The sequence below is a fragment of the Triticum dicoccoides genome, chromosome 3B (assembly GCF_002162155.2).
Source record: "Triticum dicoccoides isolate Atlit2015 ecotype Zavitan chromosome 3B, WEW_v2.0, whole genome shotgun sequence".
NCBI lineage: Eukaryota > Viridiplantae > Streptophyta > Magnoliopsida > Poales > Poaceae > Triticum > Triticum dicoccoides.
The window spans coordinates 660611093-660618268 of NC_041385.1; positions in this window are offsets into that span (position 1 = coordinate 660611093).

The following is a 7176-nucleotide window of genomic DNA, read 5'->3' on the forward strand; positions in this document are numbered from 1 at the left end:
CGCAAAACGGAGGAAACGGACATCCTACGGTCGAAACGGGGGTCCTGTTGATCGGGAGGGGTGTGGAGTACCACAAAACGGACGAAAAGGACTTGTGTTGGAGCGCTATGGTCGAAATGGGGGTCCTGTTCATCGGGAGGGGCGTGGCATACCGCAAAACGAGACTCCACGGGATACTGTTCATCTCCACCGTCAACCTCCTCCAGGCTCCACAGGCTACTGTTCATCCACCGTCGACCTCCTCCAGCCTCCACCTGCGACTGTTCATCCACGGGCTCCTGTTCATCTAGCGTCCACCACGCGCTACTCCACCAGCTACTGTTTAACCACCCCTCTCCACGGGCTCCTGTTCAACCACCCCTCCACGGGCTACTGTTCATCCACCCCTCCACTGTCTACTGTTCATCCAGCCCTCCACGGGGTCGTCCTATTCATCCAGCCCTCCATGGGGTCCTGTTCATCCATCCCCAACCGGCTCGATTGATCGGGGTCATGTTCATCCAGAGGCAATGCCACGAGTCCTATTCATCCACTCCCACCGCTCACTGTTCATCCAAACCCCCCTGCAACACTCACTGTTCATCCGGAGAGGCAGCATCGATCAGCTTCAGTTAGCAGCAGTAACGAAGGAATCGATCGCTCGGGTTCAGTAATGCGTAGCCTGCAGTGCAATCGCTCAGGTTCAGTTAGAGCCCAACGCCTCGCTCGGGTTCAGTTAGAGCCAACGCCTCGCACAAACGCGCGTATGTGTACGAGAGAAACGCGCATCGCTCGGCCCCCGACCACCCACCGTAACCGGGAACTCCTCGAAATTTTCCTCGCCCTCACTTCTACCACGGTTTTTTCCGTCATGGACTGCCCAAAGAATGTCATGCAGCTGCCTCTCCGGCCCGCCCAGGACGAAAAGCCCATTTTCTGTCATGATTTTTTGTCATAGAAGTAGGAGCCCACCATATCTATGATGATACCAGGTTTGGTCACAATTATCATCATAGAAGTGTCATATGTATGACAGAAAAAAAATTCGTTCGGCCCAAAATGTCACGGATGTGTCTTTTTTTTGTAGTGATATAGAGTGGCTGGCCTACTGGAACATGAGAGGGAACATGTGCAGTTTGTCTCTATGGCATGGATACCTACCTGCAGCGCTCGACTATCGGTGTGTGGTGGGGGAAGAGGGAGGCCCAATTAACTATAAAGGTACAATGGCTGGTATATGTGTGGAGGAGGAGAGAGGCCTACCTCATGTATTAAGGAGATCGATCTGCATCATGTATTAAGGGAGATCAATCGGCATCCATGCATATGTGCAGGAGAGGAATAAGGTTGGGAGAGAGATAGAGCTAGAGTGTTGGAGGGGGTGGTAGTGGAGTTGCTTCTAACCAATGGTGGGATAGGCTTGCTAGACAGACGGAGGGCACGCCCGCAATATCAATAAGAGAGGAGATGGTTGCTTGTTGTCTGTGCACGTGCGTGTGAGAGACGGGTCAGGAGGCATGCACAAATGATGAGGGGGGACGATGTGGCTGTGGTAAGCAGACGTAACTACATAGGAAGATCAGTCGCCCTTTGTTAGAGAAAGGAGAGACATAACTTGTGAGGTACGTCGATCGATGGGGGGGGGTAGTTAAAGTCGATCTAGGTATATGTTGGGAGATCAATCGGTATACATGCATGTGTGTGTTAGAAGCAAATGAGGCACGAGGAGAAGGATAGAGAGAGAGGGATGCATGTAGGAGGTGGTACAAGAGGCATACTATATCGAGGGGGAGGAGTGTGCGAGTACGGGAACGATGAAAAGAGTGGTGGGAGTGAGGCATGGACGGTGACAAGAGAAGAGGGGAAGCTTGTGTTTGTGCTAGGCACACCTGGCTAGAGAGGCATATCGATCGATGTGTTCCATAAAGATGGAGCTGGGGGGCCTACACACACCATGGATGAACGACCTAAAGTGAAAAGACGAATTTGCGCGATGGAGCTAGAGAATGCTAAGGGAGGGTGAGAGGGATGCGGGCGTGTGCATGCACAAGAGAAAGTAATTAGCGCTAGCTACAAAGATAAGAGGGTTGTGTGGGTGTAAAAGACGAATAGAGATCATATATACTTCATTATAAAAAGCGAATTCAGATATTTGAAGAATTTATCATAGTGTTTTAAATCGACGCATGTGTGAATATATATAACAGTGATACACATGGTGTGGTTATGAACATGTTATACTATATTTAATATATTTTATCTCTACTCTTATAAAAAAATGGAGTTGTTGATGATGGTGTGCCTGCCATCCTGCATTATAGGCCATCCGATTTATACCTAGCGGATAGCAAGGAAACTATGATGGTTGAAGTTGGCAACAATCATGATTATAGATTCTTATTGAAATAGAGAAATGAATTCAAATTTAATTCGAATTGCAGTGGTAGTATAGACATTTGGAATGCACTAAAATGTTGGTATGAGTAGGTTACATGCATTATACAGCAAGCGAAAAAATTTAATCGGACATAACATGGATTCATACTCCCTCCTTCCATCTATATAGGGCGTAATGAGATTTTAAGACCGCCTTTGACTATTGACAAGATTAATAGTACATGACATGCACAATGTGAAAATTATATCATTGAAAGAACCTTTCACAGACGAATTTAACGGTGTGCTTTCTGTAAGTTGCATGTCATATATCATTGCTCTAATATTTGGTCAAAGTTAGCATCGAAAAACACATTAGGCCCTATATAGATGGAAGGAGGGAGTAGCTTTGAATAGCATTTGTATAGTAAAACGGGGCAAGACTCTCTCTTTGTGTGCTGTGAATAGTTTTATTTTTTTCGTTTTCTTTTTGGTTGAGGGAAGTGCGAATTGATTTGGTATGTACAAGTACAATATTACTACACGTTAGGCTTGTTCCTAAAATTCAACCCGCGTCTTGTTATATCCTGAAAATTCAGATATCGTGCTTTCAAAACTGGCGCCTTCACAACCCGTGCCTTGCTATCCCGAAATTACAACGCGCGCGAAAACTCCCTCCAGCTGCCAAATCCCGACACGCGAAATGCCCCTTCTAACCCTGAGCCGAAAGGGCCGCTAGTTCAAATCGGTGGGGGGTACTTTTGTAACACACCCTACATTTTGGAAAAGCGCGTCCCTAAGTCATGCTTCACCCCCTCCCATCGCCCCCTTTTCGCCATTCGAAATCCCAGGCCGCCATAACCTCTTTGCTCCAGCCGCGAAACCCCACCCTCTTTCGTCCGCACGTCACCGCTGCCCAGCCGGAACCTCTTCCCCGACGACGTCGTCCACCGCAACAGCTCGACGTCCCTCGTACACCTCCCCGGATGAGGATCCATCGTCCATCTCGCCGTCTTGCCGGTTCAGCCGCCCCGTCCTCCACCTCCAAGGAGCTGCTTCGATGATTGCCTCATCTATCGTGGCTGCTCCATCCCCATAGCGCCGCCTTAACCTGCTCCACCAGAACCGCAGCATTCTCACTGACTCCTCGGACGAAGCCGAGGCCTACTCGGCGCCACCAAAGAGGTTGTACACTCATCGCATCACACCTTCTCCTTAACTCGACCTCGCGGCGCCGATGGTGCTCCATCCCGCACCCCCATGGAGTGGCTACCTTGAAGCCGGCACCGCAGGCGACATCTCCACGGCGGCTCTCCCCAGTGCGAGGCCCCTTCGGCGGCGGCATCCATACCAGCCGGATCTGCTGCTGCTGGTCCGGCTCTCGCTCACTCGCTCGCGCTGATGCTGCTGCTCCGGCTGTCGCTCCATCGCTCCGTCGCCCAGCTGCTGCTGCTGCTCTCCCCCTCGCTCGTGCTGCTGCGCTGCTCCGATTAGGCCACACTTCAGTCGACTGAATCGACTTTTGGGTCAGTCGATTTTCAGGGGTTGGGGGGCTCGCCGGAGTTAAGGAAGAACCACCCGCAGCGGGGACGGGGGCTCGCCAGAGAGGTACCCCACTATCTATCTTAGTGTTCAGGGTGGGGGGGCGGGGGGCCTAGAGGGCTGGCCGGGGCAGCGGTGGCGAGTTGTTTCGGGGCGGCGAGGCGGTGCTGGGGCCGGCGGTTCGGCCGGTGGTGGCTGGCGGCTCAGGAGGGTGCAGGTTGAAGATGAACTGCAGGCCCTCCCTGTGACGCCCGGGTAATTAAGCTATAGTAATTCCCTGCAAATGATGCCACGTCACCATGGTTACTGTTGTTAACCTCACGTTAGTTTAAAACGGATTCAAAATTCAAATTCAAAATATGGCAAACAACAAAAGTTTTCAAACATCAAAACTAAAATGTTCGGAGTGAACCAAATATTGCATAGGTAATTATGATGGAGAAACCACACCTTTATAGAATGTTTAAATACTATAAGATGAATAAAACAACAGCAAAACAGTTTATTAAATACCTTTTGTAATTAATAAAATGTCAAAATAATTTATTTGAGGTTTAGACTTTTTGTGATTATGGGCTAAGTTGAGATCCTAAATTAGATGCTAAGTGTATGTTTTACTAAAACTAAAATAATTGGAAATAAAGTAAAACAGTAGAAAGTAGATAAATAAAAAGAACAGAAAAGTAAAATAAAACAAAGAAAGGAAACCACCCTGGCCAACTGGGCCAAACGGCCCAGCCGGCCAGCCCAACCAGCCCAGCCCGCCGGCCCATCCCACTCCCCATAACCCCTTGTCGGTGAAACCCTAACCGACACCCCACCCACTCTCTCCTCCCTCTCGTCCCTCCCCCCAATCTGGATCGGGGCACTCGGGCCCCAACCTCGCGCCGTCGCCGTTCACCGAACCAGGCGCCCCACCGCCGCCGCCTATCGCCGGATCGACCTCGCCGGACTGCCTTCTCGCCTTCTCATCCCCCGCCTCGCCGGCCTGCTTCCTCCTTCCCACTGGCCTGCCTCCTCTTTGCTGCGTCATCCCCGACCCTCCTCCTCGACCCCTGTTGCCCCGTCCTCTGCAACCCACGGTGAGGCCCCCGGCCTCCTCTCCCCCTCGCCCTGCGCTCACCACGACTCCGTCATCGCCGCAGCCCCGATCTCTCCCCGTGCTCCTCTCCGTCTCGCACCACTCGCGCGCCTCGGCCGCACTGGCCGCGCGCCGCGCCACACCTTGCCCGCGCTCCGCCTCACCCCACCGCTCTCTGTCCGTGCTCGCCCTTGGCCGCGTCGGAGCTCTCTGCTCCTGCTGCGCGCGCCTCCTACCTTGGTCGGCCGCGCCCGCAGCCGTTCGGTGCCGCCCCCCTGTTGCTCCGGCCAAGCCACCCCGCGGCCACTGTCGCGGCTCCCGTAGGGTTGCAGCTGCTGTTGCGCCATCTCTAGCCATCGCCGCTGCCTCCACCACCCGTCCTCGCCACCATTTCGCCGTACTGCTCCGGCCGCCGTCGAGGCCGGCGCCCCCTGGTGGCCTCGGTCCTGCAAGCCCGGCGCCCGTAACCGCTCCCGGGTGCCCGATGCCTAGTGCCCGTTAAAGCCCCTGGGCCATTGACAACAGGGCCCCACCCCCTGAGAACGTTTTTTTAAAGAATTAATTAAATTGATAATTAATTAAATTAATTAATTAGTGAATTAATTAAGTTAATTACTCCTGTTTAATTAATCTAATTAACTAGTTAGTTTAATTAAACAGTAATTAGATTAGCTAGAACCTAGTTAACCTAAGCAGAGTATGACATGTGGGTCCCGCATGTCAGTTTGACCCAGTCAACGCCTTGTTGACTGCTGACGTCATGCTGTCGTCATGATGATGTCAGCATGCTCTATTCTGGATAATGTTGAATTAAATTAATTAAACATATTCTAGAAATGCTTAAATCTTTTAAAAATTAATATAAAATAAATCGTAGCTCAGATGAAAATACTTTCTACATCAAAGTTGCTCAGAACAATGAGACGAATCCGGATTGGCAGCCCATTCGTCTGCCACGCATCCCTAGCCTATCGAACTCGCAACTTTCCCCCTCCGGTACCTCTGCCTGAAAACGTGATACACCGGGAATACTTTCCCGGATGTTTTCCCTTCGCCGGTATCACCTACTACTGCGATTGGGCACACTTAGCATCACACTTTATCATGACATGCATCATCATGCATTTGTTTGCATTGTATTTATTGTTTATTCCCCTCTTCTCTCGCTAGACACCAAGACTGATGCTGCTGCTGCCCAGTTCAACTACGGAGTTGACGACCCCTCCTTCTTGCCAGAGCAACCAGGCAAGCCCCCCCCCCCCCTTGATCACCAGATATCACCTATTCTTCTCTATACTGCTTGCATTAGAGTAGTGTAGCATGTTACTGTTTGGTTACTCCTATTCTGTTGCATAGCATGTCATTGTTGCTACAGTCATTGATACCTTACCCGCAATCCTAAATGCTTAGTATAGGATGCTAGTTTATCATCATTGGCCCTACATTCTTGTCAATCTGCCTTGCTATACTATCGGGTCATGATCACTTGGGAGGTGGGCCTGGGTTCCCGACGGCCCCCGACTGTTACTTTGTGGCAGAGCGACAGGGCGGGTTGAGACCACCTAGGAGAGAGGTGGGTCTTGCCCTGGTCGGCGTCCGCGGTTACTTCAAAATAACACGCTTAACGAGATCTTGGTATTTGATCTGAGTCTGGACACTGGCCTATATGCACTAACCAACTATGCGGGAAAGATATGGGCACTCGACGTCGTGGTATCAACCGAAGCCTTCTTGACATCAACAACGGAGCGGCGCGTGCCGGATTGGACTGGAACGCCTTCTCTTGTATTAGGGAGGCTAGGTCTGCTTCCGGCCGCCCTCGCAACGTGCAGGTGTGCAATGGGCGATGGGCCCAGACCCATGCGCGCATAGGATTTAGACCGGCGTGCTGACCTCTCTGTTGTGCCTAGGTGGGGCTGCCTATGTTGGGTTATGTGGTGCACCCCTGCAGGGAAGTTTATTTATTCGAATAGCCGTGTCCCTTGGTAAAAGGACGACCCGGAGTTGTACCTTGACCTTATGACAACTAGAACCGGATACTTAATAAAACACACCCAGACAAGTTCCACAGACAACCCGATGATCGCTTTTCCACAGGGCGACAAGGGGAGGATCGCCGGGTAGGATTATGCTATGCGATGCTACTTGGAGGACTTCAATCTACTCTCTTCTACAGGCTGCAAGACGGAGGCTGCCAG